This window comes from Aethina tumida, chromosome 4 (assembly GCF_024364675.1).
Source record: "Aethina tumida isolate Nest 87 chromosome 4, icAetTumi1.1, whole genome shotgun sequence".
NCBI lineage: Eukaryota > Metazoa > Arthropoda > Insecta > Coleoptera > Nitidulidae > Aethina > Aethina tumida.
The window spans coordinates 27,660,643-27,685,245 of record NC_065438.1 but is presented as its reverse complement, the minus strand read 5'-3'; the positions used below and the strand labels follow the sequence as shown (position 1 = coordinate 27,685,245).

The window sequence follows — 24,603 nt, the reverse complement described above, 5'->3', positions numbered from 1 at the left end:
ATGCCTTTTGGAAAAACATGTAAAGTTCTGTATGTGTTGCATAAATTCCGCAATAATTGCCATTAATCATGACTGTAGAGACTATGTGTCTAATTAGTGCAAGTCAGAGGTAAAATCTAAAAGATCATCCGCAATGCTAACAACCTGATTTTAAATAGTGATTATGTTTCGCAAACCATGACTAAAAATATCTGCATACATTTAACAACTAGTTTGGTTTTTTAAATACATTATCAGTTATCTATTAGAAAATAGTAAACATTTTTCTTGAATTATTTCAACTTGCTGAAAACAAAATTAGAATAACAAATTTTTTCAACATTACAAATGTTAAGAAATTTAAACCTAAATAAAAATAATATTAATAATAACTAATATTCTGTGTGTGTTGCAGGATTGCAGAAATTCCATAATAGTTGTCCTTAATTATGACTGTAGAAACTGTTTATCTAATTAGTGCAAGCCAGTGGTAAAATCTAAAAGATCATCCACAAAATCAATAATAGTGATTATGTTGTGCAAATCAGGAATTTATTTGAATACATTTAGCAAGAAGTCCAATTTTTTTAATTCAGCATTAAGGTATATTATTGTTCACTAATTATATTAATTCAATAAATTACTTAAATATTATAAAAGTCAAGAAATCTAAATAAAATTAATATTAGTAATAATAAATAACTGCTGCATTTTTTAATCATTTAGTTAATGATTGACGATAGTTACATAAAAGGACAAAATTCAGCTATATCATATACATAAATAAAATCATAGTGGGACACGATTTTGTTCATTTCTAATCATATGATAAATAATTCGTTGATAATTGATATTTTTTAAACACGCAATATAACTAAATGTTTTAACGTTATTTTAATTTGTTAATTTATGTCATTGAAATTCAAAAAATAACTAAAAACAACAACATATTTTAAAAACTAGTCAAGTTCAGGATATTTCTAGTTATGTTAAAATTCATATAAATAAAAAATAAAAAAAAATATTTTTGTCATGTCTTGGACTATTTATCTACCTTAATTTAGTGGCTAATTTATAACCATAATTCAAATAAAATAAAAAGAAGTAATTAGAACATACAAATCGAGAGGACAAAGTTATTAAAAAAGTTTTTACATATTGCTGAAAGAGGTATGACTATTATCCTGGGGATGAACTAAAAAATTAAGCTGTTTTAATGATCTGAGACAATGTTATGTAAAAGTTTATATAAAGAAATTAAACCCATTAAAATTCTTCCTTTTTCATTCAAGGAAGACTAAACAGGTTTATCATAAGGATCATAAGAACAATAGTTTAGTCAATCGCATGGAACTAAAATAGTCATTTCAAGGTATCAAGGTTGTTAAAGTCACAACCATTTTTTCATAATGAGTCCAAGGGGCTTATATGCAGAACTGGGTGTCACCATAATATGTCTATTGGTGTAATTAAAAACAATGGGTTTGTTTCTATAAAAGAGCAACTACTCTAGTTCGACACATTAATATTTAAATTATTTTTTGTACACCAGTCACACATCATCACAATTGTAAATCCTCACATTCAGAAAAAGAATTGACACAAACAATAATTTTTTATAATTATTGGACAATGGTAAATCAATAATAAATAGAAGGAAACGAAAGAGATCACGATAGAGTCCTTGAGGTACGCTTTGAGGATGTCAAATAGAATTTCAACTTAAATCCCTTACAAATAATATATGATGGTGGTCTGAAAAGTTTCCGACCTAACAATGATACAACAATTTTTTTCTTAATTTGTTTATTTATTTTTCTACATAATCTCCTTATAACTCTATACTCTTCTCCCAGTGATGCCCCCATTTCTCTAACCTAATTGTATAATTGCCTTCTCATTTGACGAAAATCTCTGTCCTCGGAGCGCAGTTTTTAGATGACGGAACAAAAAGAAGTCGCTTGGGCCTTGATCTTGTGAGTAAGGCGGATGGTCAAGCAGTTCAAACAATTCAAACCGTAATTCGTGGATTGTTGCCATGGCAACCGCTGAGATGCATTTTCTTCAAATGTGGCCGTTTTACTCAATTTCTGTTCACATTGACTCACTCAAACGACTGTCAACTAAAAACTGCGTATCCAAAATGGCCAAAACTTTGGTGAGTAACTGTCAAAAGATGCACAACTATGTTCACTAGCTTTTATTGATGAATGCCCCCATCTTTAGGTTGAGGTCGGAAACTTTTCAGACCCTCGTACTCACTTACTGAGGTACGAAGACAGTAGTTGAATAATGAAATTATTAAATCTACAGGCGATTAATTTGTTGACAATTATAGATTGGTGAAACCTGTCTGAAAATTGTATACATCTCAATAGTAACCAAAATAATATTTTATTAAATATTGAGTTCTAATGCAATTAGAACATCTATCTCCCACAGTTCAGTCGTCTATAGAAGAACGGAGTGGCTGAACCAAAATCCTATAACGAGGTTGTTGTAAATATTCTATTAAAACACTAGTAACAAGAGGTCCAGCGTTATCTTGCAGAATCTGGACGTCTGGGATGTATGAACATTCATTTATAATTCCCTATATAAACAATAATATCAATCAACAATCAATTCTTTCTCAAGTGGCCAGAACAAAGAATTCTATTCAATTTCAATTCATTTGATCAAAACAGTAGAGAAACCTGAATTGACCATCCGATTTTTCAACATACAAGGTGTCCCCAATAGGTCTGATCATAATTCTACCCCCAATTCTCGAGGTGAAACTATATTATTTTGACTTATCTACAAAATCTGATAATTACGGAGACAAGTTAATAATTTATTAGTTATTTTTATGAGGTTCCATAAATATGGTTTATTGCAGATCCATAAATATCGAACAAGAATTATGTCATGTAGTCTTATTCAAGAATCAATTAACATTTTAAAGCATGATAAGGAAATGATGAAAAAAGTACAGTTTAATTTTCTTAGTTATATTAATTTCATATACATGAAAGTGGTGGTTACTTTGAACACTTGCTTAAAGTGCTTTTGCATAAGTAATAAAAATCACATTTTTTCATTTTTATTCCATTATGTGTAATTTAATTGCATTTTTCTGTCAAACGGTTACTCCTTCAGAATTTAACGATTTATGCCTATTTTAAATGCAACACGTAGACACAGAAATATCTGCATTCCATAGTCATATTACAGTGAAAACAAGAAAAAAAAGTTCTCCCTAAAAAACACCTGTATATCAAGTTTTATAACGTTGACACGTTTCTATCATTCAAAAATGGAGAAACTAGAAAATAAATTATCAACTTTTCTTCCATTATTGTCTACTTTTGTATTAAAGTAAGATGAGCTAAATTGATCTGATATCTCCTCGATATCAAGTATCAATCTTACTTTTCTGTAGTATGTTTGTTTTGATGCTCAATAAATTTCTGGTCTAATTAAGAAAAACAATTTTTTTATGAAAATTCTACTTTATTCATCAACTTACTACCCTTCAAGAGTGAAGCAATTCATAGCGTAATTCATCCAATTTTCATCGACTTATGACATGGGCTATTGCCATGCCTTTATTCTTTTGCATATGGGGTAGTTTTTTCTTGATTTTTGCACACAATCGATCCAATAATGCCATATAACATTCATTATTGGTAGTCTGTTTCTCAATATAAAATACCATGCGCGTCCCAAAATACGTATGCCATAATCTTGCCAGCCGACTTTTGAATTTTTAGTCTCTTTGAACGACTTTCTCCGGCTACTGTCCACACAGTTGACGTTCTTTTTGATTCAGGCGTGTATTAATGGATCCATGTTTCGTTCATTGTCACATATCGATGCAAGAAATCGCTTTTATTTCGCTGGAACAGCTCCAAATAGCGCTCTAGGTTGTTGCTTTTGATACGGTGTGAGCAAACGGTCACTTTTATAAGTTGCTTGTAAAATTGTAAAGATACCACCTTTTGATATCTTCAAAGTGTCAACTATCTCACACAACTCCATTTTACAGACTTTTAAATGTGTTTCTAAACAGTTGCCGATTTTGGTGCACCATCAGCATTATCGGTGCTTGTGCGATCGCCATTTAAATTCAGCATAATCATTAAAAGTTGTTTTCCCTGGTGCAGTTCTCCATAGGGCCTATCAAGCCACTGTTTGGCTTCCCCATCAAAAAAACAATGTTTAATCAATACACGAACTTACTTTCCATCAATTGTATTGAAAATTACGAAATTGGGGTGACTAAAACGACTGTAACCTCTAAACTACCGGTCAGAATGTTATGAAATTTTGACACATACTCTTTGAATGTTAGTACTATCTGTAAATCATGTGGGTCTGTCAATAATGTTACTATATATGTGTCACCTAGAAGACTTATTGAGTAATGTGTTAAACATCAACACTTGACTACAGTAGACCCAGACCGATTAAGATACCTACCTACCTTAAACTGATACTTAGTCCTCCTTCGAATGGGCTTAATTCACAAAACCTTAATTATTTTCCTACTTAGGCCACCTTGACTATATGTTAGTTCCAATATAATTTAATTCAAAGTTTAATAGAATGATGTACAGGTATTACTAGCTTAGTGATGTAAGTTTATTATTTCTTGATATTTTATCTAAAAATGTCCCCGAAAATAAATTAATAAATCAAAGTCGTATTACGATTCTATTTGTTTCTGGTGGATTCGAAATTTCCTTAAATCTAAAATGTAAATAAATGTTAATTAACAACAAAAAACACATTCATTTCCAATGATTAAGTGCTCAAGTAGATAAACAAACTTCTCAGTCACTTAATAAAATATTAACACCAATCATGAAAGTTAATTATAACATCTAAATTATTTTAAAAATATCAAGTATCAATTTAAACCAAGATCTCATTTCAGATGTATTGTATATCCTGTTAGATGCATTTGGAATTCACCTTTTGTAACAGTCCACCGTTTATATCTCACACTCGCAAAGTGGATCAATGTTTAATTCGATATTGTTGTAGTAACAGTTCATCTAACAGATTTTAATTGTAGTTTTCCTTTTGCAGTTCGGTAAACATCTATAACGTGCAAATAAGGAGCCACCATAATATCGGTAAGTAATATGTAATGGTGCATTAATGGCGATCGACTAAACTACCTCGGAATAATTAAAACACGCTGATTGACAAACCAATAAATATTTTATTGCCACTTTATATAATACAAAGTAGCCAACTGAAAGCAGAAGAAGTTACGTTACATCTTCCAAGAAGCGCGGATTCATTGATTAGACTGGAATAAGAATTTGATTATGGTATTTCTGAGACTAATTGATGTTATTTCCTATGCCAAATTATAATCTTAAATGTTGAAAGTAACTCAATTATCAATTTTGACATGGGAACAACTATTTCCAATCAATGTGTGTTTTATATAAACGTAAAACCAGTAATCCAACAAAATTAAGGGCAGTAGCTAATAAAAAATTGAGAAATAACATATAAAAACTATTGCTTAACTTCACAGTATGATTGACAGTCTAATATTATTTCTATATAAAACCGATACTAAACTGGGTAATAAATTATTCACCGATTAGATAATAATTGAGACTATATTTTGAAATGACAATTAGTTACATCAATTTACCGTAAACTGTTGCGACATTTTAGCAAGTTAATATTCATGTCGTTGACGTTTTTAACTTGCGATCACAGACTTCTGTTGCAAAATACTATTTCGTTCATACGTACAGTACTGCCTTTGTGTCTAAATGAATTGCGATGTATTGTACACAATTTATTAATTAACGAAATCGAATTAATTACAGGTTAAAGAAGTCAATGACATGAACTTGATATTTCCAAGATTCATTTTGCAATAAACATATTCCAAAGTTCTATTCTTTATTAATGTCAATATCCCATTATATTCGTTAAAAGTTATTATAATAAAAATATCATAAATTTTGTTATATTTTGCTTTTGCTTATTCTAACTTTTACTAATATTAGTTAATATTATGAAATTAATAAATACTAAGTATAACATACAATAAAACGAGTTAATTTGTATTTAAGTTTGTCTTATCGTATCATTTTTAGATGAATATACGATATAAGCCATTTTAAATTTTATGTTAATAGCAAATTTATCATTTAAATATAAATTATACAGAAACCAACAAGTTTATGTAATACTTATGATATATAAATTATTTTTTGATTTTGATATTACCAGTATATAATCTAAAGAAATAACATTTTACATTTTTTGTTCTAATAGAAAATTTAATATTTAAATTTAATTAATTTATTTATTATTTAAAAGGTTAATATTTCAAGCCATCATTAATTTTGATTATCTATTATTATGTTAAATTTTATTTTATTTATTTTTATTTAACAATAATATCTATTAAATGTTCTTTTCATTGTACATTTTCCAGAATTTTAATCTTAAGAAATGATATTAAACATTTTAAATTATATTTTTATAATATATTTATCATTAACTTTATTAATTTAAAATATATCGATTGTTTAAATAAAATAATTTATTATTTTCAATTATTTATTAAATATCTTTTATTTTTTTACTTCCAGTTTTTAAATCTGAAGATATAATATATATTTTTTCAATTTTTTTTGATAATAATTATTATAAATATCTAAAAAAAATATTTTATATATTTATTTTATCTAAGTTTTAAATATAACTTTAAATTGTGTTATTCTTTTTCAATTGCTGCGTTTTGTACCCTTGTATCATAACATTTATTTAATTCTTTTGAAAACCAATTAATTACTTGAATGTATTATAATAATTACTGTTTTGTGTTGACGTTATTAATTTGTCTTTTTTAGTTTATGTTAATTGTAGACTTTAGTTTGTGAGTCAAAATAATTAGGTTGCTTTCATTAATTTATTTCAATTCATTTCTTATATTTATACAAAAATATACAATTATACACGTGCATATTCATTTTAAAGTCAAATTGTTTTTTATGCAACATCATTATTAAAGTACAAAGTTAATGTAAATGACAACACGTGTATACAAATATATCCGTATCCTGACGTCTAAAAATTATTAAGTAACTCATGTTCAATTACAATAATAGTTATTGTTTAAAAATGAGTGATTATCGATGATTTATAAATTATTATAGTTAAAGCAAAACAAACAAAAATTAACTGTGCAATTATGTATTTTTCTTTTTGTTATAAATTATAACAATTATTGTCATGTTGGAACGGCAAAATGCAAAACTGTAAATATCACGATACCCAACAATTTAGTAACACTACAAATATTTTTTATGTCATCACGATCATGTTTTATTATGGTTAGATTTTAATTGCGTTTACAGTAACAGATAAACATACGACAGTATCAATTTTCATAATAGCTACATTAACTAGAGCATTAACCATAAAGGAAATAACAAAAAAACTAGCGGTTTTGCAATTGCACATGATTCATAACAAATGTTGTTAAGCGAAAATTTCTATTTCAATATAAAAAGTATATTTAAAAGAGTTGTTATATTTTTGTTCAAAGTAGGACACCAAAAAAATTAATTTTCAATAATTATGACATAAATTTATATCATTTTAATTCATATTATTTAAAAATTATTGATTTTGTTTTGATTTATAAATAACATATGTTAATGTCCTATTCTTTTTTATTATAATATTTTTTATATATTATATACAATATAATTTTTTCATATTTACCTAATGTATAATATTTAAATATTGTTTATTTTGATTTAGGGGATTTTTAATGGGAAAAAATAATAGAAAGACTTTAAATTTTATCATAATAACAGATTTCATTTAATACATATTATTCAAATATTTATTTAAAATAACTCGAGTATTTCTATAAATAATACATGTATGTTACTTTAAAACTGTCATTTAAATATTTATTATAATATTAAGTTTACTATAATATACATTTATTATTTTGGTGGTTTTTAAACATTTTAAATTTTATTTCAAAAGTAAATTTTTTTCAATATGAAATTTTTAATTATTTATTTTTTAAGCTTAAACTTATTTTTTGAAATATCTCGATTTTAAAATATTTTTATTGATTAAATTATTATTATTAAAAAATCAATCAATTATTATCAAAAAATTAAATATAAATTTAATTTAATTTATAAATCATAATTGTGAATGTCTTCTTAGTTATTATGAGATTTTTTATATTGTTTATGTTTTACTCAATTGTATAGAAACAAATACTCTTCATGTTACCCCAAAGAGTACACACACTTTATAAACCTTGAAAATGTTAGTTTACATGAAAATTGCTGTTAAATTTTGTTTTTAACAAAATATTTAACATGATAAACACACTTGAACCAAAACCTAATATAATATTTTTTAAAACACTTAACTAGTCACATGATTAAAATAATTTAAACAAACATTTTATTCAGGGCAGTTAATTTTATAATTAGCAAATAACGCTGCAATTAATTATGTGATAATTATAGGTAATTATTAGAGCACTACATAAGTGCCAAATTTGAACGTTCCACATGCATAAATTAGAAAAAAGCAACGCGTAATTAAAATCATTTGCAAAATTAAATCGAAAGTTGTAACAATTAATGTAAATGCATCGATATAAGAGAAACTATTGCGAATTTAAATCTTTATCGGTTTTTCTAATGTTCTATTGTATAACGTATAAAACTTTAATTGATTACGGTTTAATAAAAAATGGACTTAACAATTAATAGATAACTGTTTTAATGGAATCATCTGTTCTAAAATTGTGCGACTTTGATTATCCTTTATCGTTTATAGTGTTCATCTGTTCTACCAATTAGAAAAAAAGAAACAGAAAGCATCCAATGCAATGTTAACGATTTTTCTATTATTTAGTTCTTTTGCGTAATCATTTTCAAACGGAAATCTCATTATTCCGATAAAAACGGATAATAAGATCGTATCGTTTTTACTTTCTACGTAAGCACATGAAAGTGAAGTGACAGAATTTGAACGCATTTAACGTAATTCATCGTCTGGTTATTGAGCACACATAAAATTAAGAAAGTTACCATTAATTTAACCAATTCAAATACACGATGTATGGAAAGTGCACAGTTTGATTTGCCTCGATAGTTCGCACTCGAGTATGTGATCGGATTTTCAACTTTTATTTTATTTAATAGTATATCCTCCTATTTAAATTCCACTTAATTTACCGGTATAATTGCTGTTTTTGACTTTCTGTAAAAAAGAAGCTTTGAACACGAAGTTATAATATGAACATTATCTCGTATCCTGTATTTGCGGAATCACTGGAGTATGAAATATCACTATAAAAATGTTTATGTCTGAATGTTCATTCACGTTTTATATTTTACTAGAATCTTCGTTTTGTTTTAAGTAATTATTTTGTACGTAGTGTAATTATTTCATGCATAAGTTGGAGAAGCGAAAGGTGGAAAAGGAAAATTAAATTTAATTTAATATGTCCATATTTTTTTAAAATAATTATAAAACGAACATGATGAAAGTGGAGAAAATAAAAGTTGGAGATATGTGAAAATAACATATTTAGTCAATCTTCATAAATAAATGGAGTTCCAATAAAAGTATTTTTTAATTAAAAAATATAAAAAAGTAGTTCAAACTACAAATACAGATTTTATTTTAAATGTGAGAAATACAATCTAAACGTTTTAAATTATTGTATAATTAGGTTTATGATAAAGTTACTTTATTAAAAAACCTCCCTCCTAAGATGAGAATGATATTATAGCCATATATAAAAATATACACCTATCTATTTTGAAATATATAATCTGAAAATAACATATACAAGATATTTTCATAAATAAAAGTTATATATGTTTAAATTGTAAATATTGAACTATTTATTTTTCTGTACTTCGCATAAAAATATTTTAGTTCAACATTTTAATAAATTTCCCTTCAAAAATGGGTGTAATAATTTTTTTTTTTAAATCCAGTAATGGATTTTAAATTTATAAAAATTACTAAAATATTCTTTTCCTTAATTACATGTTACCATTTTTTAATTTAAAAATATAAAAACTAGCAAAATCTCCATATTAAGGAAGATTTTATTTTAAGCGTGAGAAGGGTAATTTTTGGGCATAAAAATTGAGAAATCATACTAACAAATTTTTTATAGGTAAATCTAACTTCAGCACTATTTTAAGCACCCCTGAATTCATATTTTTGAAAAATTAAAAATGAATTCTTATTAGTTTATTTTTGTAATCGAGTAATCTATGGTATAGTCTGTGAAATATAGCACAAATTACTTTATTTTTTAACAATGGAATATTATATTAATATCATTGCAATTATATTAATACTAATAATATTCAAATTTATTTACTTCCTTCAGATTACTGTTCGTGATAAGTGGTTACCTTTCTTAATTGTTCTGGGATAATTTGCTCACATGATTCATTAATTCTTCCATGGACGAAAATGCTATGATAAATGCATTGAACTCAGCGGTGGATTGATCGATGTAAATAAAATTTGAATATTACAAGTATTAGTATAAATATATACCCATTTCAGGAAGTGGTTAATCCAGTGGTGTAGTTAGATTTATTATAAAAAAATTGTTAGTATGATTTCTTCAATTTTGATGCCTAAAAATTATTCAGAAGGTTTCTGTTTTAGACCAAACACCGTGACATTTTATTCATAAGTACATATATTCATTCTTTACAATAGAAAAAAAGTTTAGTAAAATCGGATGAGAAATTTACTGAGGGTGTCCCGCTTTCAAATGGATCACACTATATGTTAGATATTTATAAAAATTACTGAAAATTGTTCTTAATATTTCATTCCAAATTTATTTATTTACAGCATATATAAAAATATTTAAGGTTTATATGTTTTGAGGATTTTGTAAACATTTTTTTTATAAATAAACAATACGTCAATAAAATTTCAAAATAATTTTGAATTAAATGTGGTGAAAAGCAAATATTGATAAAAGTTGTATTTTAATTATGAGAAATATAATCAATCATTTTTATATTTTTATACGGTTTAGGATAAAATGTAAAAGTTAATTAAACATATTTTTATATAAAAATTGAAGAGTACTTAAGTTTAATTGTATATGAATAATGTTAATTTCTATTCTTTGATTAAAAAATATAAAAAGTAGCTCAAACTGCATAGACAGATTTTATTTTAAATATGAATTCTTATGAATTCATTTTTTTAATCAAGTAGTTTATGGCATAGTCTGTCAAAAATTACTTAACAATGGAATACTAATAACACTTCAATTATATTAATACTTGTAATATTCAAATTTTATTTGCTTCCATCAGTTCACCGTTCCTGATAAGTTAACATAGGTTATCAATTGTTCTGGGTAATTTGCATACATGATTCATTAATTCTTCTATGAACGAAAATGATATGATAAATGCTTTGAACTCAGCAGTGGATCAATCATTTTTATATTTTTATACGGTTTAGGATAAAATGTAAAAGATAATTAAAATATTTTTATATAAAAATTGAAAACTACTTAAGTTAAACTGTATATGAATAATGTTAATTTAACATATTTTAAGAAACCTCCCAGAAATGTGAAAATAACATGTTTAGTCAATCTACATAAATGGAGCTCCAATACAAATATTCTTTAATTAAAAACATATAAAAAGTAACTCAAATTACATAGACAGATTTTATTTTAAATATGAGAATTGCAATCTAAACCTTTTATTATAAATTATTGTGTAATTAAGTTTATGACAAAGTTACTTTATTTTTAATAAGTAACTCAAAAATATTTTAATTAAAAAAATATAAAAAGTAGCTCAAACTACATAGATAGATTTATTTTAAATATGAGAAAAAAATAATTAAGTCAAATTATAATAAGTTTTTTAATTAAAACATATAAAAAGTAACAAAATCTACATATTGACAAAATTTTATTAATTAATTATTATTTGTTATCTAGTTTTTTTATTTTCTTTAATATATAAAACTAATATATTTAGTCATTTTTCATAAATAAACTGTGCTTTAATGAAAGAAAATATTTAATAAAAATTATAAAAAGTACTAGAAACAAGATTCTAATTTAATATATTTTTTTGAAAAGTACTTAAGTTAAATTATAAATATTATATGTTTGTTTTCCATATTTAAGGAACCTCTCACAGTAGATAGGTTATAAACTTTATAAAACTCCTTCATGAATTTGAAGCTTTTTTAGATTTTTTAAACAGTAAATATATAAATTTATAGTTTTCATAAATAAATACTTCTTCAATAAAGATTTAAAGGATATTTTAATATAATGCTCAAACTACATATTTACAAAGATTTACTTCAAATGTGCTTGTATGTATTGTAATATTTAATAAAACTCTGTGTAATTTTTATAATTTTAACTTAATTTCATATGTTGAATTTATAGGCATATAGTATTTTGACTTATTTTTAGAAAATAATTTTAACTTAATTTAGACTTGTGCGTAGTGTGAAATTAAAAATAATTTATATCCACATATTTTTGGAAAACTAACTAAAAACTAAATTATTACATTATTTCGGGATTATTATTAGGGAAAGTAAGGTCATTTTTTCATTTTTAATTTGTGGATATTTGAAAGTAAATAAAACAATTATTAAAATAAAAATAAAAGTGTTTTCTTATATAAAAGTATTATTTACGATTGAAATTGAACACAAACAAAATCACAAAATTCTGAAATTAATACATAAAAATAAGTATTTATATACAGTTACTTACTTCTAGTCGCTTCTTATTTATGTTAAGACTGGCTGGTCTCCACCGTTTCTAATATTCAAGCATTTTCCGGATTGTTCTTGATTTGATTTATAATATTATATATTAATAATATAATTGTTTGCGTTTTATATTTAATATATAAATTAAAATTAAATAATCAATACGTATGTTAACTAGTAGATATTAACAAAAATATCTTTTACTTGAATTTCTATATTATTTACATGTACAGTTATTAATTATGTACCCAATATTTCATTTTGTATATTTTTGAAAATATTACCTGATCAATAACTGAATGAGTTTACACAAATATCAATAAAAATATATTTAAATACTTATCTAAAAAATTAAATATTTAATTAACCATCAACATAATTTATATGTGGTTAATTAATTATATAAATCTATATATATATATATATTTTATCTATTTATTATTAAAATATACATACAATTTCCATTTAATTTAATTTAATATAAGCAACAATGCATTTTATTCCTAAAGTGACCTTTTTACAACAATAAAATTTAAATCTGTAATTTTATTGAATTTAGGATTGAAAGCAACCTACCGTTCTACATTTTTAAACATATTTTCATTTTCATACATTTCCATTATAATACACTTATAATTAATAATTTAAATGTATTTATGCAAGAACAAAAATTAAGGTAGTGGTGATTGATTCGATTGTGTTGTTATTGTTTAATAATGTTTATACTTTGTATCTTATTTATTTTTTATTACTTTCACCTACGTGTATACTACATAATTTGAAAATGTATTTTCAGATTAAAGTGGAAGAAATAAAAATGTGATATAACAAATTATAAGTTTAAAATAATTCACAATAAGTTGAAACGAAATTAAAAAAATAAAGATAAAACTTTTCATATTAAGGTTTGAAGTAACTATGTATTTTTCTGTATTTCGCTTGAAAATATGATATGAACATTTTAATAAAATATCCCTTCAAAGATGACGCTATTTTTAAGACCTTGTCATAAATCTAAATTTATAAAAATTAATAAAAATTATTTTCCTTAATTTATCATTTTATGTTTCTGTTTTTTAATTAACAATTTTTAAATGTATGCACGAACAAAAATTAAGCTAGTGGTGATTATTCGATTGTGTTGATATTGTTTAATAATGTTTATACTTTGTCAGTAACTTAATTACAATTACATTGATGTATTTTTATTACATTCACCTACCTTTCTATTATATGATTATAAATTGTATTTCCAGACTAAATTGGAAGCAATAAATGATTAAATATTTACAATATAACGTTACATAAAAAATATGATATAATAAATTATAGGTTTTAAATAATTCATAATAAATTGAAACGAAATTTTTGTGTAATGCTCAACAATTACGTGGGCCCAAGTTGAAAGACCTCCGCGTTTACTAAAAGAGACATCGACGAATAGTTCATTACACGACGTTCTTTTAATCAAAACAACAATTACGTAATGAATAGGAAAATAACGGTAGGACGATTCAATTATTTAAAGATTAATTTTTTTCAAAGGCCACAATGGGATTTAATTTCCGACAATCGTCGGTGTGCATGAATATGTGAAGTGAGGTCATGAATTGAGTCTGTACGTAAAGCGGTGCAAAGTTTACCGACATTACTGTAAATTACACGCTTAATATATAAATATTATTTCAATAGAAATTGTATCGGTGAATTATTTGTTTGTGAAGTACAGTTAGTTGTTCGAAGGCAATAAGCGTGTTTTGATGTGTTGTTGTCTTCATGTATTGTTCTAATAATATAATTATAATTATCTAATAGCGTTAGTTACAATATTTTTCCTTATAATTAATTTGTTTATAAAAGCGTATCCTTCTACTTCACTAAAAATTTTCACTCATTAATTATTTTTCGAAAAAAACTTTAGAAAGACAAAATAAATTATATTTTAAATTAACTGCAATCACTTCAGAAGCATGGTATTTATAGATTATTCTTTTTTTAATTATGAAATAATTTCTATTTCCGCAACTGAAATTGCTCGTTTTGTTTGTCCTCCAAATTTCTGCTTACATCAAGAAATACCCAAAGACATGACGTCTTTTCTTATTTCTTCTCTTGAAGCCCCATGTTTAAATTACTCTTCAATTCTGACTCCATTCTTCCCTGACAATTTACTTACCATAACCGTACTTTAGAGCATGAACGAGCTTCTAAGGGAAGTTGAAAATTAATACTTACTTTGAACACATTCTTTCATCTTTCCACTCTTGATCAATGTTCACGCTTCAACACAATAAGTGTGCGGTCTAAATAAAAAAAACAATTTTTTTTTAGAAATCCCACTTTATTCATCATCATCATCATCATCATGCTTTAAGAGTGATACATTTAATACAATGAATCTCTAACTTTTATATAAAACTATTTCAAAATAGTCTTCAGTTTCAGCAATTAATTCTTTATTTGAACCAAATTTCTTTCTCTGGAGTATCTTTTTGATGTCTGCAAAAAGTCGGTAGTCGCTAAGAGCGAAACCTGGAGAGTACGGTGCGTATAAAAGCAATTTAAAGCTATAATTCACCCATTCTGCACTGGTGGAACAACATTTTTTTCTTTTGGATATGTGGCAGTTTTTTCTTGATTTACGCACTAAATCTATCCAATAGCGTCATGTAATTCACTATAGATAGTTTTGTCTTTCTTCAATATATCATTCACTATGATGAAAAAAAAATGTTGAAAAGTTTCAACTCTTCATGTTAATATTAATAGGTGGCTTATCGTGATTTTCTATTTTCCATTTAAATAACACGGGGATTTTTTTATTTGGAATTTTATTGCGTTCTAACAAATTAGCGTATTGTAAAAATAATAATCTAGTAGGAAATTGAACGATCTTCAAAATAGCTCTGATATATTTTTCGCTAAGTCGACTCGTTTTAAAGTTATTGAAGATTAAAGTTCAACTTCAAATGGTGTATGACAATTTTTACAATTTACTATATTTTATCCCAAAATAATGCCTCAAAATCTTAAAATATATTTTCTGTGAAGTTCGAAGTGTTCTTTGGTCAAACATTGAAATTTTTACGAAATACACATTATCATAAGGAAAACGTTTTTTTTCTGTACTTAATTTTGAGTGACACTCAACTTTTTTTTCAATATGTTGTAACCGTTCATTTTTTGTGAGATATTTGTAGTACTCTTCTATTAATTGAGAAATTCTACATTTTTATCGAGAAAGTTAACAGGTAAATTAAATATTTCAAATGTAGTCAATGACATTTAAAGAAAATAAGACATCTTTTGATAACAACGCATCCAAATATTCGACATTATTCAACACTCTTTATTTGAATCGTGCAAAATAACATAACATAATAAGTTTTTGTTTCTAAGCTCATGGAATGAAAACGAGAAACTTTAGGCAGAATATCATATTTTATGTTTTGAGCTAACATTACGAGATACAATATAAAAAATTGTGAAACTTATCATATGCCATTTGAAATTGAAATTTTACATTCAATAACTTTTAAACGTAGCAACTTAGCGAGTAATATCATATTACAAGCCTTTTTTGAAGATCGTTCAATTTCCTATAAGAAAATGTATTGATTTTTGCAACTCACTAATTTGTTAGAACTCCAAATAATTCCGTATTGTTTAAATGGGAAATAGAAAATCACTATGAGCTACATCTTAATATTAATATTAAGAGCTCAAACTTTAACACAATGTTTTTCATTATATTTAACGGTAACTAAAGAAAAAAAATTGGTGCACTCTAATGTACATCCCAAAATCCATAATCTTACTTTTGAGTTTTTAGTCACTTTGTATGACCGGCTGCTATCTACTCAGCTTTTTGATTCAGGCGTTTGGTAGTGGATCCATGTTTCATCCATTGTCACATACCGACACAAGAAATCCTCTTTATTATGTTTGAACTGCTACAAACTTCCCCCTGAATCGATCGATTGATTTTCGTGTTGCAGTGTCCCCCATAATGCAGTGTTTAATCACCCCTCGTAATTCCTTTCTATCCATTGTCTTGAAAATTACAAAACTGGAGTCATTAAAACAAACCTCTAAACTAGTCATCATAATGTCAAGAAATTTTGACATATACTGTTTGAATGTTAGTCAGGAAGGAAATCACGGTGGTCTGTCAATAATATTGCCATACATGTGCCAGACCGCGGACTTATTGAGTGTGTTATATTTGTTCGGGTTTGTAGGTCGATGTTTATTCGAATTATTTCCTGACGTTTCACTGTCTTCTTTGTTTACTCCAAACCTTGTTACTACCACTAACTATGTGTATAAATGAGACCACCACCAGTTCTTCCATTAACGCGTATCGCATGCTGAAAATGTCAGAATATGCAAGTCGAACCAATCAACCTGGTCCACTTCGACCACTTCGTCCGGTATCTGATAGGGACGTTTGAACTGATCATAACCATATTTAAATGGTTACTGTTTACACCTTATTTCCTAACCTTTTATCAGATAATGTTGTAATTTTATTTCCTTATGTTTTTTCCTCCTTTGTTAGGTCCAGCAGTTTTTGCCCCATTTTGTACCTACACTGTCTTTAATTTATTAATTTATTTGACCCTTTTTGTTCTAAATTTGGAATTTTTTGAATAAATATATTTCACTGGATGAGTTACTTATTTTCAGGTCCTTCAGCATCAGTGTATAACAAAATGGGACCATATTAATGTTTGCGTTAAAGTAATAATTGAGAATTTTATTTATGAAATAAATGTAGTACACCTTTTATGATATAAAGTTGTAGTGAAGTATGTAGTCGTTTGTACATTTGAAAGATTTATTAATGTCCGCACATGCATGCACATATGCAGTATGGCCTTTTTAAGATGGAAACATTTTTTAATCTTTTATTTACTACACACTCAGAGAACTTGTACATATATAATATTCTTATAGTAAAAAATTGACAGATTAAAATAAAAAAGCTGTAATAATTGGTAATTATATTAAAATAAAACTTTGTTTTCATTTTAATGTTTCAAAAATCCACAGATTAAAAATGTTACATTATAATAGTTTCCCGTAAATAACTACCTGTAACATGTTTCTTCATTTTTCTAATTACATGCTTTAGTAAACAATGTAATTATTATGTAAAAGGTCAAAATAGAATAAACTACCCATATAATTAAAAACCTGGCGATTATTTTAAATCATCTGTGAAATGTAGAAATCAATGAAGCTTATTTGTTAAGCAATTAATTTTTCGTGTTTTTGTGTAATAGTATATTGTTAAATTCCAAGGAAATTAATGAGATAGATCTTTGGGAATATTCATTAGGAAAGTTTCAGTGAATTGAACTTTTTTTAAGACAACTTGGATACAATTACACTACAGTACTATTGATTAGCCTAAATATATAGACAAACTGTAAACTATTGACTATGCAATAAATTTACACACACATGTTCACTAAAAACCGTTTTTATCTATGAAACGTTACTGGGATTATGTGCATCCACAGTTAATATTTACGTCAAACACTTAAATGATTGTCAAAGCACACATTACCATTTTGATAAATAAGTACTTTTATAAAATTGACGTGATGCTACACTTTAGTTGTAATAATGAGAATTTAATTTAAATCTTACACGATTTAAAAATATCGACTTGAAATGGAAGCGGATGTGGTTTATGGAAAATTGACACAAATGTATATTATTACATATTTAATGATGCACCCTAGAACTGTTACGTATAACATTTAAATAAATTAAATTCAATAACAACCGGTATTATTTTAAAATTACTAGCCATAAATAAAACCAAAATGTTAATTTTGTGTGCGAAATGTTAAATAAAGGCAATCTTCATTTATCAAGGATATTGATGAAATTTAATTTGCCAATATTTCTAAAAGATTATTGATTTCATTGCATTAAAAACTATATTTAACTTATTTTCCATGAATTTCAGGTTCTAAATGTGTTCTGTTTTTAAAGTAGTAATATTTTTTATATTGCCTTAGGTGTATTTATAAGGTAAGATAATGTTAATAGATACATTGAAATGTATAAATTACTTATTGCCTTCAGTTGTATTTATAAAATTTATTTTATATAACGTCTATTGACGTTAACCATTGTTTTTAATTATGTTTGACAAAAAAAAAACAACAAAATTATTATTATTTGGAGTAATTTCTAAATTATATAAAATTAAGTTTCAGTGAACAAACCTGGCTCATTTTTTTATTTATTACAATTGTTAAATTATTTTTTCATGTTAAAATATATTATGTAATGATGGTGGTTCCAAAAATGTATGTAAATAAAAATCAAGGAAAATATCATCAAGTATACCCGTAAAATTTGTATTTTAAACATTTGATAATTATTATTATATCTTTATATTAAATTATTATATATATTATTTCTGTATTTTAGAATTTAGAAAAGGTAAATTTTGGTTAAATTAAATTCTCTTTATTCACTTTTTTAGTTATTTTTTTAAATTATTTATTTGAATTAAATATGCTATTTATTTATTTATTTATTTAAAAAGGACTGTTTCTAAATATTTCGATAAACAATTAGAGAAAAAGTGTACTTTTGAAACTAGTATTTTAATCATTAAAAAAATAGCGTCTACTTGTGAATTATTATTGATTTCATTGTATTAAAAGCTATATTCAACCTTATCGCATATTTCTGTATTTTAGAATTTAAATACTTCTGTTTTTATCGAAGTAACAATTCTTTATTAATGTCGTATGTGTATTTATCGACTATAAATAACAATGATTGTTGATTAACTGAAAGGTGTAACTATAAACGTTGTCAATTGTTTCTAATTATTTTGATATAAATTAATAATTTATTTAACATTTTTGAAATCTTTATAATAAATAAAGTCTAACAATTGAAGTCCAAGGTAAATTGACTTACATATTTATATTTATTTATTTCATTGTATACAACTTAAAATTTCTTTTAATTTAAAGACTTTTCTGCTTTACAATTATTCAAGTTTTTTAGGCTTTTCTTAAAAACATATGTAAAACTAGTGTAAAAATTTTATGCTATAGATATATTCATATGGATATAAATAGATATAAAAATCATGTTATATATTTTATCACTTTTATAATTTCAAAGAAATATACAAACGTATCTACTGAGTGTATAACTTTTGTTTTGTAAAAAGATTTAAAATGAGAGAATTGAATAAAAAATGTACCTTTGATACCTGTACTTTAAACATTAAAAAAACGGCGTCTGCTTTAAAACGATTAGAAATTACAATGTCGCGTAATTAAAATTATGACATGTCCCACTCAATCTCAATGATCAACATAAAGATACGTACTTGTGTGGTTTCGCACGTAGTTTTGGCGGTCCTTAAATCAAAATTTCGTGATACTGTTTTAGTACAGATAAACAAATTCTATTAATTGCTCTGACATTCTTGTTGTTGCATATAAATATCGCTATTGCTAATATTGCTTATTCGTGCTGTTCAGTCTACCATAAATATTAAATTGTTTCATATTATTGACTCATAAATTAAGTTTATGTCGTTCAAGTCGAAGTTTTCCATTGTTAAAAATTATGACATTTTTGTGCTTTTACACGTTTATTAATAAACTTGTTAAAATAGATTTGTTGTGACTAAGTGAAAATTTAAAATATCAACATTCTTCAACAATTTGAATACGTAACTAATGTATGCAGCGTGCTTAGTAATTTTTATATATTATGGCTAATATAAGCAATTTTATATTTGCAGATTTGTGAAAGGTGTTTGGCCAATGGATGTCATACTAAGGTATGTATTCATAATTACTGATTAGATAAAATACAAGTAACGGTAATATTATTGCTGTTTTGTGTATTAGCTTTTTTAACTTGCAGTATGGAAAATATTGCGATTTGTACTGTTAAATTGTCTATAAAATATACAAAAGAACTTTCGTTTTAAAGAAATACACATAAAAGACAACATAAATAGAATATTATACGAATGAAATCGTAGTAAAATGAAATATGGATAATATTAACAATTTTATAGTCAAAATTAACAAATTTATAAGTCATAGAAATAAAATATTAATTATTTTTAACCAAATAAATTAATTTATGCATGTATGAATATTAGGGATTGTGTTTTAAGCAATTTAAAATAAAATGCAAATACCTCTTTACGTTTTAATTTCATAAGTAGAATTAACTAACTTACACAAAATTTTATTACACATAGCTATTAATAATTTTGACCGAATTATCAATATTTATCATGTATAATTTTTGGTATAATTAAATCTCATCTTGTATTTAATGAAAATTCTGAGTGTACTTTTTGAAAAACGGGAAACGTATTGTTAATTGTGTATAAAAAATACAAAGGAACCCTTTTTTTTAAAACACACATAAAATACAACATAATTAGAAAATTATTCGAATAAATCCACAGTAAAATGAAATATGTATAATATTAACAATTTTAAAGACAAAAATTAATAAGTCTTGTTGTTCTACTTAACAATATTCTTAATTGTAAGAATTTAGTCTTAGTAACATTTATATTATTTTTTTGAAAAACTCACTGGGATTAACTTAGTGGGAAGAACGAAAAACGTACTCCATAGGAAAGGAAATTAATAATTAACTTGAAAAATCACGCTTAAATATTGCTGACGTCACTAAAGATACTTCCTAAAAATAGTTTACAATGTTATTAATCAATATGAACATTCACTCATTTGGAAAAAGTTTTAACATTAAGTAACTTCATTTAACTCTCTCTGTCTCTTGATGGTAAGTGTCACAAACCACCTCTTTTTGAATTTTTACACTAAAATTCATGCCATCTAGCAGCAATCGAAAAGATGCTACAAATATAGCTGTAAAATATCTCCTGTGCGTACTATATGGCAGTGCAATACATGTAAAGTGTTCCTTTGCCTACGTAAAGGAAACACGTGTTTTTCAGACTTTCATAAAAAGTAATTTTTACATTACTGATAATATTAATAAATAATATACACAGTTCATCGTAGTTTGTTTGTATCAATGGTTAATGTCACTAATCACCTCATTCCTCGAAAGCCTCAATACCTGAATTTTTTTTCTTAGTTTCATTGATATTTTAGTTGTAATAAAAACCATGACTGAAAAAGTTAAAGACAGATTGGATTGGGTTGGAAGCATCAGTAAACGAAATCCTTTCTTATCTTTTAGGTAAACAAATAATGAATTAACTGAATAATACAATCTTAGTAGGTTTAGTGAAAGTACCAGTTGTCAACTGAACAAATAAACCAATAAAGGAAGGATGTGTTTCAGTAAAGAAACCATTGGTATCAAAAGAGAATATTCGAATAAGTCTAAAATCTGAACAACATAATTATTCTTTAAATTTTTTGCCAAGAAAGACTATATATTTTTTATTCTTGACTAAGAATAAAAATTATGTTCGTTTCGTTCCAAATAAAAATTTGGACTTAAGACAGACTACAAAAACTTTGAAATACGGAGAGCATGATACATGATATAGTACCAGTACTGAAAATTATTGATAACACGTTCCATTTCATGTATAAAGATATAATGGGAGGTGTAATATAACCATTTGCCAACGATAATTTACCAATTAAAAATAAAACTGTACGAGCAAGAAAAACCAATAGGTTTCAGGATAAACAATTTTTTTCCTGCTCCACAAAAAATCCTTTTCAGCAAAATAAAAGATCTACTTGAAACACAACTTGCAATTAATGTTTTTTCAAGACCGTAAGAGATAGATTATCAGTCCGGGATTGAAAATTTACACACTAGTTGATAAAAGGATTGAAGATAACGAGGATAATAATATTATTCATTAAAAATAAAGCCTTATTAAAATTTATTCGCTTAAATTTAAGAAAGCGACATTATTTTCCGGTCTCCCTAACACTAATGTATACTATTTCTCTGGCCACCACTGCATAACTATTAACAATTTCAGCTGAATTGAGAATAAATATCATGTATAATATTTGGCATAATTAAATCTCATCTTTTATTTAATATTTTGTAATTTTTATCTAGTTTTTTGTAATCATTTACATAAAAGACACATTTAATGCGTTTAACATACATTTAAAACAAGAATTTTCAATTTATTAAGTGTATTGGCAATGAATCACATCAGTATGTATATCAACATTTCCAATCTGAACGATTTGTTTACCACGGAGTCGCAATCTGAAAGAACACCATTGTGGATAAATAAAATAGGCTTCGCCCCACCTGTTATACTTAAAAAAGTCACGCATTCCTTTCATTAAAAAGCATTAGTAAATTATTAATAATGTCGTAATAGCAATAACCATACTGAGTGGGTCACGACTCTGCGGGTAAGTTGCTCACCGGCACACACACGGATTAATAAGGTACCAATTTCCATCGGAGACCCAAAGCCGAGTCCCATGGACAACTTTTTGTATTTTCGTATGGTACCCATTACATGCATACCATGCGAAAGTCGCACGTGCGAAAATTGTGCTCTTGTTTCAAACGACTGTTGGTTCTGTGCACTGAAAAGAGTAGCTGTGCTTTTCGTCGTTGCTGGTTTATATAAGATAAAAAACTTGTGTTTAAATTCTTGTCCATGTTCTTGGTCGTGTTTTGATCTACGACAAGGACAATGGATTGTTTTCCGGTTGTAAATAAGTAGAGAAATCGTATCGGAATGTGCTTCTTTCAGTCGAAGGTTGGATGAACTTAAACTTTTAACCATACAAAACAACAATTTATACATAATTTAAGTGGCAAAAAAGTTTTGTTCATTGTTAACAGGAGCTGAATGTAAATGTTATAAGATTTGATTTTATAATTGAAAAAATCCTTGTCTCGTACATGGTTATTAATAAGCATGACTCCATTTGCATTTTCTAATAAACTGTTTTTTCCATCACGTTGCCATCAGACATTGGAACAAATTAATTTAATGGGACGTACTCATACAATTTGACACAATAAAAGGTAGTTTTAGAAAGCGCGTCTGTAATCAGATTGTACTTTTGAATATAAATAAAAGTTCCCCATATTTTTTTGACTCATTTACGGAATCCAAACATCTGGCCAGTCACCAATAAATTAACACTTTTTTTAATGTTTTTTTTTTTAAATTATGTAATAATTGTAGGAAAGAAGTTTCAGATCAGATTATGTTTTTTAACATAAGCAAAAGTTTTCCATATTTTGATAACCGACTAATTTTCAGATCGTATTTTTTTATATAAATAACTTTCCTTATATTCTATTATATTAAGACTGCATTTTAAATGAACATTATGGCAATTTTAATGATCATTTCAAGTATTTTTGTAATCTTTTTGTAAAATCTGGAGATATGGATTACCAGTTATTTCTTAATTTCATTATTTATAACAATTTTTATATTCAGTTTGTATCTTATATAAATAAAATTTTCCCATATTCTCTTCACTTATATTCAAAATTCAATCGTCTGGTGGTGAAGAATTTGTAACAATTTCAATAATTATGTACTATGTAATTTAATAATAGTTTTGAATAAATAAAATTACCCTATTTATTTCTTTTCAGTTACCAATATATTAACACTTCTTCAGCTTTTTATTAAATATATCTTTTCCAATCACCCATAAATTAAGACTGCCTCTTAAATGAATGTTCTGACAACTTTTGTAATCTTTTTGTAAAAATAAACATTCCTCATATTGTGTTCATTTCTCTTCATAATTTAGACATATGGTTTACCAGTTTTTTCTTATTCATCAA

At 25.7% G+C, this 24,603-nt stretch overlaps 1 protein-coding gene across 1 annotated transcript in view; it reads left to right on the top strand.

The window, feature by feature from the left end:
* The window catches only part of LOC109596273 (uncharacterized), a 74,940-nt gene that overhangs the window by 16,930 nt on the left and 33,407 nt on the right, over positions 1-24,603 (top strand). Inside the window, exons 2-3 of the mRNA XM_020011784.2 lie at positions 5,056-5,102; positions 20,588-20,626. The gene's annotated coding sequence lies outside the window, so the exon portion shown is untranslated. The remainder of the gene's footprint in view (positions 1-5,055; positions 5,103-20,587; positions 20,627-24,603) is intronic.